General features: G+C 42.0%; 1 long non-coding RNA gene across 2 annotated transcripts; it reads right to left on the bottom strand.

Moving 5' to 3' along the window:
* Positions 1-341: 341 nt before the first annotated feature.
* LOC140075365 (uncharacterized) lies at positions 342-9,228 on the bottom strand. Of its 2 annotated transcripts, none has more exons than XR_011849413.1 (3): positions 9,158-9,228; positions 7,539-7,707; positions 342-571 (listed from the first exon to the last, which is right to left on the bottom strand). It is a non-coding gene; the product is annotated as an uncharacterized lncRNA (long non-coding RNA). The 2 variants fall into 2 exon arrangements; XR_011849411.1 differs by lacking the exon at positions 342-571 and adding an exon at positions 4,682-6,074.
* Positions 9,229-11,779: the final 2,551 nt, after the last annotated feature.

The raw sequence follows: 11,779 nt of genomic DNA, 5'->3' as shown, positions 1-11,779 counted from the left end.
TCTTGCGCAGTGTAAGAATTTCTTACAACTATTACGCCACCTCCATGCAATACGGATGGAGGGGGCGTAGGAGGGGCACAGCAGCAGGTAGAGTGGACAGGCAACTGGCTGTTTCTGCCCCGTGCCTGCAAAATTATTTGTTTTCGTTTTTACGCAAAACTACGCCAGGTCGGACCTGGTATAGTTTTGCCTGCCAGATACACCAAGCCTAAGTCTCTTGATATATCTAGCAGGATGTGGGGAAGTTAATCTCCCCCTTTGAATGAGATCAAGCAAACAAGGGCATATAATGGTGTCTGCTCTTCCTCTTTAATAGGAACATCAAATTCCAATGGCTTTACCCTGCCAACTTTAAGGAGTTTCCTGGTATAAAACATTGCTAGAAAATCCATAAAATAGGTCATTAATGTTAGATTTGTGGGAGGGCAACACCCAGCATCCTCATGGATCCTATGTCCTCAGCGTCCCGTGTGCAGATTGAAGAAACTTCCAATAGGCCAATTCAGTCTTCACAGCAACCGTTCACCAACCTGGCACAATGGCAGAGTGGCCAGAAAGAAGCCTCTCCTCTCTAAAAAGTATGTGAAAAAAAAAAACACACAATAAAAGACTCGTTGTGGAAGAAACAAGATTATCTGATATGATGAATACAAGCATGAACTGTTATTATGTCTGATAGAAACCAAGCACTGCTCATCATCCAATATCACCACTGCATGATTTCAGCAGCTGGGACAAATAGTTTGGTTAAAGGACACCTGTCATCAGGTCTCTGCCACTAGCCCTGTCACCTCTACCTGTTGGAGCAGCTCACAAGGATCCCATCCCAGCCTTTATCTAGTCATTTCATACATTAATTATTGTAAAATCATCTATTCTTTATTATGTAAATGAGGCTGGTCACATGGTCAGAGGCAGTGATGTCACTCCTGTTCCCCCTCCACTCTCCTCCCCCTGCTCATGTCTGTGTGTAATGTATAGTAAAGCATAGTTAGTGCATCTGCTGACATGCTGCATCCTCCTAATATACAGGTGAGGGACACAGACATCAGCTACACATGAATCTGACATGTTCTGCTGTAACATGGCTGCCTGGAGCTGCTGTATTTCTCCTAAACACACACACACATGCACACACAGGCTGCAGGGGGTGTGGCCACCAGCACCAGGAAGCACATCATTATACAGCCTCTCATCATTATACAGACTGTCAGTCATGCACTGGGGGTGTGGCGGTGCCTCCCACTCATGAATAGAGTGGACAGCTTGAATATGCTAATGCTTCATTGGACATTTCACAGGTCATTTGCATACAGCTTTAGGACCTCATTGCTTAGGTTTACAGGCATGTAGAGGGACAATGAAGGGATAGATGCAATGCTCTCTAATGGCAGTTTATGAAAATATATTTAGTTTAGGGGGGTTATTTTGCATGACGGGTTCTCTTTAAGGTTGTTGAAAAAGCTGAATGAAGCAAAGCAATGAGGCATCAGTTTATTTATTATAATTATTACTTTCTTTCTAAGGGTTATACCAATATATTTGTAAAAGAGTGGTGCTGTGTACTGAAAAGAAAAAAGAAAGGAGGCATCGGTAAGCATAACCCTGCTCCCAGTGAACCACGTTTTAAAATTCATTTTTATAAAATGACTAAACATGAAGTATTTGTCTAAAAAGCTAATGAAGTGCTTAACTCTGGTCTTCACCCTTTCATTTGTGTACACGGATCTGAAGGTGGTCCTGGTATGAATAGCAGCTGGTCCAGCCATTCGGGTGTGTGGCAATTAGGGATTGAGCATGGGACTAGTCAGGGACGGTCTGAGGTCAAGGTAGGTAGAGCACTAGCAGGGGAAGAAAACAGGCAGTGGTGGAGGGAGGCAGAATAGAATTATAGGTCAGTAACAATCAGAGGTAGTATACAGTAAATTACAGGGACATGGTCAGGCTACAAGTCAATGGTCAAACATATAAATCAGCCAAATCAAATACAGAAGGAATAGACAAAGTAGGAACTGTAGCTCAACAACTGGGAAAGGGCTTTCTTGGCTTTAGAGCCCCAGGTAAGCACAATAAGGATGGAGACACATTAGTTGGTGACCCTTTCAGAGCGTGCATCCTCTAAAGAAAGAAGTAGAAGACAGTATGGTGCTGGGTAGCTCAAAGTAATGGGAAGTAAGGATTAGGGATCTGGATGGCCTGAAGAAAGAAAGAGGAGTAGAGAGGGACAAACAAAACACTGCCTAGCAAAGCAGGGAGCATCAAAATATAGGTGGTCCCTGTGTTACGTACAAGATAGGTTGATTAGGTTTGTTCTTAAATTAGTTTACCCATTAAATAAAGTTCTCAAATTTTAATCCACTAGTGATGTTTACACAATAAATATCATTTTTAACCCCTTACTTTGTAATTTTAGTCAGTTTTGTTGCTGTTATTAGTTCTATCACTCAGTGATGGTCAGTGTAAAATTCAGCAGTGTTGGCGGGCACTAGCCGAGCAGACATTTCATGATTTCACAGTGCTATAAGATGCTGTGTGGACAATGTGCTTAGATTAGCAGGGTACAGAGACAGGTCAGAGTCATGAGATGGATAGAAGACTCAATGGGGGTCATTTATCTTATTTCTAAGTTTGTTTGTTTCCGGTTTTTCCATCTACTTCTTTGGCAATTTATCCATCTCGCTTTTTCCTTGTGTTAAATGGGGGATTTTTTAAAGATCCCTTTGTGAGACATTTGTCACCAATGTCGCAAAAATGTTGCACAAATGTCGCAAGTAACTTCTTTCCATCTTCCAAGTTTTCCTTAAGTATGGTTTAGTTTGGCGTTTTTGCTTCAAAAATGTTGCAAATTTTAGACAATTTGAAATGATAAATGTAATTTGCGCCAGTTAGCACATCTGGAATAGAAGATAAATGGGTCTTTAAAAATAAATGTCTGGCAGACATTTCAAAATGTCCCCAAAATTGCGCAAAAATTGCAATGCACCAAAAAAATGTCTAAAAAAGACAGAAAAAACAGGAAGAAAAATAAAGAGAAATGACCCCAAATTACACACTCAGCCCTGCTACCTCACCTATAAAACACACAGTCAGCACTACTATGCCCCCTTCCCCTCAGATCCAGAGCTTATCTCCTCTACACACTGCTGATTTACAGCCTCTGTCTGTAGTGCTCTCTGCATCCTGCCCCGCCCCCTGCAGTACAAGAGAAGCTATTCATGTGAGAGGAATCTGCCTGACCATAGTCAGGAGTTTATAGTCGTATCCAGGGATAACCAAAATATAAACACCAGGACTGATAGAGACCGGTTGGAATTATATCTGTGAAATGCTGCATTTTTGTTAATAACAGTGAATTAGAGAATGTGTTATTTTGTTATCCTGAGTATATTTAAGAATTTTATTTTCGTGGAAATATCCCTTTAAGTTGAATTTGTATGCAAGTCGGAAGTGAGAAATTTTATAATTGTAGCTCTAGACTAATTTTTGTCCCAGTGACAATTAGATTTTAAAAATTTTGGGCTGTCATGGGAACAAGGATTATCAATAAAGCTTCATTACAGACAACTTACAGCTGATAATTACAACCTGAGACTAAAGTACAGAATCCAAAGAGCTTTGCTAGGGGTCATCTGTAAGTTAGGGACTACCTGTACATTATTTGACAAAAAATAATAAATGATGAAATATGAAAGTGATTGGAAGGTTTATTTATTGGGGTAAACTGTTTTCACAAGGAGGCTTCAGTTACCTGTTGGACTACCTCTAGCTCACAATCAAAATGAGATACATATGGTGACGGAGGCATCCAGCTGCAAACAGATGTTACAGGTGGGCCTGTGGATATTACACACTTGGCATACCAGCTGGAGCCATAAATCCTTTATTGGTAATAAATCTGGTGTCTGAGCAGGCCAAGGAAGTTTTTCAATCTGGTAAAATGCCATTTGGAAGCCCCAGGGGCATAACTAAGAGAGAGTCACATAGCAGACTTCTGAAAGGGCCCTCATTCCCCCTTGAAAATTATACAGATTTGTATACTCATACATTTATATAATTATATACATATAGTTTAATATATAGTATATACACACACACACACACACACACACACATCTTATACACACAGTATATATACATACACACTCACCGGCCACTTTATTAGGTACACCTGTCCAACTGCTCGTTAACACTTAATTTCTAATCAGCCAATCACATGGCGGCAACTCAGTGCATCTAGGCATATAGACATGGTCAAGACAATCTCCTGCAGTTCAAACCGAGCATCAGTATGGGGAAGAAAGGTGATTTGAGGCCTTTGAACGTGGAATGGTTGTTGGTGCCAGAAGGGCTGGTCTGAGTATTTCAGAAACTGCTGATCTACTGGGATTTTCACGTACAACCATCTCTAGGGTTTACAGAGAATGGTCCGAAAAAGAAAAAACATCCTGTGAGCGGCAGTTCTGTGGGCGGAAATGCCTTGTTGATGCAAGAGGTCAGAGGAGAATCGGCAGACTGGTTCGAGGAGTCTGAGCTGTCTGAACATTGCTCTGATGCTTGGGCTGTACAGTCATGGCCATAAGTTTTGAGAATGATACAAATATTATATTTTCACATGATCTCTGGTTTTTATGTGTGTTTGTCAGATGTTTTTATCACATACAGAAATACAAGTGCAATCATATTATGAGAAACAAAAGCTTTTATTGACAGTTAGAATGAGTCAATGCAGCAAGTCAACATCTGCAGCGTTGACTCTTCTTCTTCTGGACCTCTGCAATTCTCCCTGGCAGCTCTCAACCAACTTCTGGACCAAATCCTGACTGATAGCCGTCCATTCTTGCACAATCAATGCTTGTCATTTTGTTGATTTTTGTTTGTCCACCCGTCTCTTGATGATTGACCACAAGTTCTCAATGGGATTAAGATCTGGGAAGTTTCCAGGCCATGGACCAAAAATCTCTATGTTTTGTTCCCAGAGCCATTTAGTTATCACCTTTGCTTTATGGCAAGGTGCTCCATCATGCTGGAAAAGGCATTGTTGATCACCAAACTGCTCTTGGACGGTTGGGAGAAGTTGCTCTTGGTGGTCATTTTGGTACCATTCTTTATAGTTTTTTAGGCAAGACTGTGAGAGAGCCGATTCCCTTGGCTGAGAAGCAACCCCACACATGAATGGTTGCAGGATGCTTTACAGTTGGCAGGAGACAAAACTGGTGGTATCGCTCACCTTGTCTTCTCAAGCTGTTTTCCAGATGTTCGAAACAATTGGAAAGGGGATTCATCAGAGAAAATGACTTTACCCCAGTCCTCAGCAGTCCACTCCTTGTACCTTTTGCAGAATATCAGTCTGTCCCTGATGGTTTTTCTGGAGAGAAGTGGCTTCTTTGCTGCCCTCCTTGACACCAGGCCTTGCTCCAAGAATCTCCATCTCACAGTGCGTGCATTTCCTCCACACCGGCCTGCTGCCATTCCTGAGCAAGCTCTGCACAGCTGGTAGCCCCATCCCGAAGCTGAAACACTTTTAAGAGACGGTACCAGCACTTGCTAGTCCTTCTTGGGTGCCCTGAAGCCTTTTTGGCAACAATGGAACCTCTCCCCTTGAATTCCTTGATGATGCTATTGATTGTTGACTGAATTGCAGTCTTTCTACCTGCGATACTCTTCCCTGTTAGGCCAGTTTTGTGCAGTGCAATGATGACTGCACGTGTTTCTTTAGAGAAAACCATGGTTAACAGAAGGGAAACAATGATGCCAAGCACCAGCATCCTTTTAAAGTGTCCAGTGGTGTGATTCTTACTTAATTATGACAGATTGATCTCCAGCCCTGTCCTCATCAACACCCACACCTGTGTTAATGGAGCAATCACTGAAACGATGTTAGCTGCTCCTTTTAAGGCAGGCCTGCAATGAAGTTGAAATGTGGTTTGGGGGAAAAAGTTCATTTTCTAGACAAATATTGACTTTGCCATTAATTGCTGTTAACACACAGGTCAAAAGAACCCCTGGCTAAAACTAAAATGTCCGCTTGATTTTCAAAATGGCTTCTGTTTGGTTCTCTTGGTCCAAGATGGTCGCTGTAGAGGAATATATCATTAACACCAGTAAAAAAAAAAAAAAAATCACCCCCCTTTAGCTAGAACGGATATAAATATAAATTAACCTCTTAACGCTCCATGTTGTATACACTGTATATACACTCACCGGCCACTTTATTAGGTACACCTGTCCAACTGCTCGTTAACACTTAATTTCTAAGTGCGTCGAACTTTGAGGCAGATGGGCTACAGCAGCAGAAGACTACACCGAGTGCCACTCCTTTCAGCTAAGAACAGGAAACTGAGGCTACAATTTGCACAAGCTCATCGAAATTGGACAGTAGAAGATTGGAAAAATGTTGCCTGGTCTGATGAGTCTCGATTTCTGCTGCGACATTCGGATGGTAGGGTCAGAATTTGGCGTCAACAACATGAAAGCATGGATCCATCCTGCCTTGTATCAACGGTTCAGGCTGGTGGTGGTGGTGTCATGGTGTGGGGAATATTTTCTTGCCATTCTTTGGGCCCCTTGGTACCAATTGAGCATCGTTGCAACGCCACAGCCTGCCTGGGTATTGTTGCTGACCATGTCCATCCCTTTATGACCACAATGTACCCAACATCTGATGGCTACTTTCAGCAGGATAATGCGCCATGTCATAAAGCTGGAATCATCTCAGACTGGTTTCTTGAACATGACAATGAGTTCACTGTACTCAAATGGCCTCCACAGTCACCAGATCTCAATCCAATAGAGCATCTTTGGGATGTGGTGGAACGGGAGATTCGCATCATGGATGTGCAGCCGACAAATCTGCGGCAACTGTGTGATGCCATCATGTCAATATGGACCATAATCTCTGAGGAATGCTTCCAGCACCTTGTTGAATCTATGCCACGAAGAATTGAGGCAGTTCTGAAGGCAAAAGGGGGTCCAACCCGTTACTAGCATGATGTACTGAATAAAGTGGCCGATGAGTGTATATACTTCTTATTCACTCCAACAGTATATACACAAATACCCACACATATAGTATGTAAATATCACACCTGAACACACATATAGGGGCAGATTTATCAAGTTGTCTGAAAGTCAGAATATTTCTAGTTGCCCATGGCAACCAATCACTGCTCCCCTTCAAAATATTAATGAGCACTGGTAAAATGAAAGATGAGCTGTAATTGGTTGCCATGGGCAACTAGAAATATTGTGGCTTTCAGACAACTTGATAAATCTGCCCCATAGAGTATATACAGCACATACACAGATACAATACCATATACAGACATACAGCATATACACATGGCATACAGAGCGTATACACATCACATTAACACACACAAACATAAAGTACCATATAGAGACATACTGCACACTTTTACAGTACAAACACCATATACACATACATAATAAACACATCACATATAGAGCATATACGCACATGTACAAATATACAGCATATTAACATTAGTACATTTTTACTCACATATGTATATACTCACTTTCAGGCACTCTTCTTATTCCAGTGCGGTGTCAGCGGCCACACATTTTTCCCAGTTGCTGCTGGCCACATGGTGGAAGTAGACAGCAAGAAGTAGAGTTGAGAGGCTCCTGTTGTTCTGCGGTGTGCTCCCCCAATTTTTCTTATCCGAGATGCTGACTAGGTGTGTACTGTGAAAGATGAGCACTGTTATATACATATTATGGTTTACAATGTGCACCATAACATGTATAATGGTGCACAACCACCATTAGTGTGTTAGGTCGGCAACCTGGGCCCCCTGACACTGCAAGCCCCAAAGCAGCTCCTATGGATGCTACCGCTGTAGTTATGCCCTTGGTAAGTTCTGTTATGAGAGGTAACAAGTGTACTGCTAATCTCAATGAGTTTCTCTCTTATAACTGCTAGGGATGAACGATGTGATGACTCCGCAGATCACCACACCAGCAGTTGCGGCAGCATCATTCCACAGCAGAGGCTCTTACCCCAAGGCCTCCGTATATGAACCCAAATGTCAAACCCAAAATGATACAGTTCCAGTCTGTAGCAGGTTTATCGTACAAGGTGGCTTAACGAGGAAAATAATAACAATTCCTGGCCATGCTCAAGGAATTGGAATTATTTCAAAGCTTGTGACATACAAACATTGATAAATCTTCCCCATAGAGTAGATGTAAAATAACCTTGTTGGTGCCTCCTAATCTGGGACACATGTTCAACCAAAAAGGAAAAAAGGCAGATGAGGAAAATGGGGCAGCGCCACCATCTTTGTGCTATGGCCTCCAGTTACAGCTCATTCATTAAAATGCACCTTACGCAGTGCCTGTGGGCGCCTTCCCTAGTGGCGTTTCCCTCGCATTTTTAAATGCATCCAAAACGAAAGTGGGAGGGGGTTGGCCAAAACGCATATGCGTTTGCAATGAAATGCGGTTCAGGCAGACCCCCCTCCCACTTTTGTTTTGGATGCGTTTAAGAATGTGAGAAAAACACCACGTGGGAAGGCGCCCTGAGGCTGCGTTCACACATGCCATTTACCTTACGTTTTGAAACACAATGCAACAGCTGAGGAAAGGGGATTTGCCTAACTTCATTGCTGTTAACATTTGCACTTACAAAAGGCAACTGTTAACAGTGTGTTAACAAAATGCATGTCTTACCATCACATTAACATTGCGTTTGGTAAATGCAAATGTTAACAGCAATCTAGTTCCCTCTCCTCAGCTGTTGTATTGCGTTTCAAAACACAATGTAAATGCCAGGTGTGAATGCAGCCTGAAGGGAGGGACTAAGTTCTAGCAAGATTCTAGGAACAAAATGAAAATGACTCATGCTCCTCCCTTCAGTACCTGTACCATGCCTTAATCTAATGGATTTACTTTGATTGGATTTTTAAACGGGTAATACCCGTAATCAATGTAAATGGTGGGTGTCTTCCATATAATACAGAGAGGACTTGTAAGGAGAGGACTTAGCTCCTGAGGCAGCTCCAAAACAGTTAAAGGGAACCTGTCACCAGGAGACCCATTTTTAGCACTCCCCACAGAGCATAGTACATACACTGCCAAAGTGTTTTTGTATAAAAAATAGGTTTTGCAGAAAAAAAGATATGTTATATAGTACCTTTCATTAGCATCTGCCGTGTGACTAGGCACTCGTCCCCTGGGAGTGGCTGGAAAGGAGCTGTTTCCCCCTCACCCTTGGGAAACATGTGACCTTTTCAAATATATAAATAACTCCCCACACTCGGGATTGGCTGTAGAGGCGCAAGGGGCGTCGCTAAGCCAAGTGATGGGTGTTTTCATATATTCGAAAAGGTCACATGGAGGAGTGGGGACTGCTCCTTTCCAGCCCCTCCCATTTGGCAACTGTCTAGTCACACAGCAGATGCTAATGAAAAAAGGTAAAACCAATTTTTAATACAAAAACACTTTGGCAGTGTATGTACTATGCCCTGTGGGGACTGGGGGAGTGCTAAAAATGGGTCTCCTGGTGACAGGTTCCCTTTAAAGGGGTATTCATGGTATATGAACGTCAAATACAAAAACACATTGGGGCACATTTACTAAGGGTCCGCGGAGTGCATTTCCGTTGGGTTTCCCGACTATTTCCGATCTGCGCCACTTTTAACAGGGGTTTTTGGCGCACGCAATCAGATTTTGGTGCCGACTTTCAACCTGACTGATTCGGACTAAGCGCTGGATTTAAATTCAAATTGTGTCCCAAGACATGCACTAACATACACCGGGAAAAGAAGGTGAACTCCGACGGACCTGATCAGGGAAGCGACACATGCAGGATATCAGGCGCACGATCTTGATGAATCTTGTCGGACAGTCAGAATCGGGGATTGCGACATGAGCGGGTAAGTAAATGTGCCCCATAATGCTAAACACATGTGTCATTAATCACAAAATGGAGATTAAATAGTTTGATTTTATGATTCACAAAATGTTATGGCGTCTCTAAAGTATGCAGTATGCATCTCCAAGATGACCGCCAAGGGAAACTAGTCCCATGATCCTTTAGTTCTCAGTAACTCCTCCTACCTCTTATGCTCTGCTCCCAGTGATGATGTAACATAATTTCTCACTCTGTTACCATATGTATGTTTGTAAACATGTTTGTAAACACAATGTTAACACATGCGTTAACACCGCGTTTACAATGCGTTTTGTAAACGGAAACGTTAACAGTGATGTAATTAGGCAAATCACCTCTCCTCAGCTGTTGTACATGTGTTTCAAACGCAATGAAAACGCAGGTCAAAATGCAACGTGTGAACGCGCCCTCAAGAAACTGTAGCCTCTCCCAAAAACAGTGTTGGTCCGGTCCAATTACCAATACCCATACTGTCTTCTAGCACAGTGACATTAAATGGGTTTACCACCAATCAAGTTAGGCCCCATGCACTTGAAAAACCCATTTTACAATATTAAATAATTTTTTCTTAATATTTCTTTAATTTTGTATTTTAAGTACTTTTCCTAGACCATTTATGTCAGGGCAACTCCCCTTTTATCACCACCAATTCCAGCGCTCTACACCGTACTGCCTCCAGTTTGCAACCATTTTTGGTGTCAGAATTTAGGCCCCCATTGATTTCAATGGGTTTTGTGTGCAGGTCCCAAACTGAATGTTTTTTCATGCCAAACCAGAATTTTGACCAACCCTCTCATCACTATATATGGACAATTATATCACTGTGGAAACACTACAAACATTGTCGACAGCCAATCACTGTCTGCTGCTGATCACTCCTCCTGTTTTCAGGGGGAGGGGGGATTTCCCAGCCCTCAGTTGGACATACATACATCTACCTACATCCAACTTATTGCATATTACAGGAGAGTTAGGCCCCTTCCACACTAGCGTTGCATTTCACGTCAGGGTGCGTTTTTCACGCGCGTGTTGTTCGCGTTTTTTTGCATTTTCGGTGCGTTTTTCACGTACGTTTTTTAAGTCAATGAGACTTTTTGAAAGGGACCATGGTTCGGGAATAAAATGTTTTATTTAATTGAAAAAGAATGTCTTCAGATAAGTTAGCAGATGTATGCAAACATCTGCAATCTATTCTTTACTGTTCCGCGCGTATATTATCTCCCGACAAGTTAGCAGATGTGAAGAACAGTGAAGAATAGAATAAAAACAGTGACCACAGGATCATTTAAGTGAAAAACACAGTAAAGAACACAGTGAAGAATAGATTAGTAAGCAGATGTGCCGAACATCTGTAATCTATTCTTCACTGTGTTCTGCACTGTGTTTTTCACTTAAATGATCCTCGGTTCACTGTGTTCACTGTTTTTATTCTATTCTTCACTGTTCTTCACTGTGTTTTTTTAATTAAATGCTCGATCTCGAGCAGGGGAATTATTCATGTCACCTAGAAATCCATCCATTTAAAACGCAAGTCTCCATAGACTTGAATGGGGCGGGAAAAACGCAAGCACGCGCGTGAAAAACAACGCAAATGAGGAAAGGCCCATTGGAAACAATGGGACAGAGTGCAATGCAAGTTCTGCACGTCAAAAGCATGCGCAGAACTCGCGCGTGAAAAACGCTAGTGTGGAAGGGGCCTTAAAACTGAATCAATGGAATAGAATTTTTATGTTGGGATTTGAGGATTTGAGAAAGAAAATCATTTATTAATATACAAATTATTTGTTACTATTTTATAGAATAAAAAAAACTTTTGGGTAAGAAAAATTCTAAATCGTATAAGTTTTACAGTATAGAGCGACT

This window comes from Engystomops pustulosus, chromosome 1 (assembly GCF_040894005.1).
Source record: "Engystomops pustulosus chromosome 1, aEngPut4.maternal, whole genome shotgun sequence".
NCBI classification, from domain to species: Eukaryota; Metazoa; Chordata; class Amphibia; order Anura; family Leptodactylidae; genus Engystomops; species Engystomops pustulosus.
Note: the sequence above shows the minus strand (reverse complement) of the source record. Positions and strands in the feature narration are given on the sequence as shown.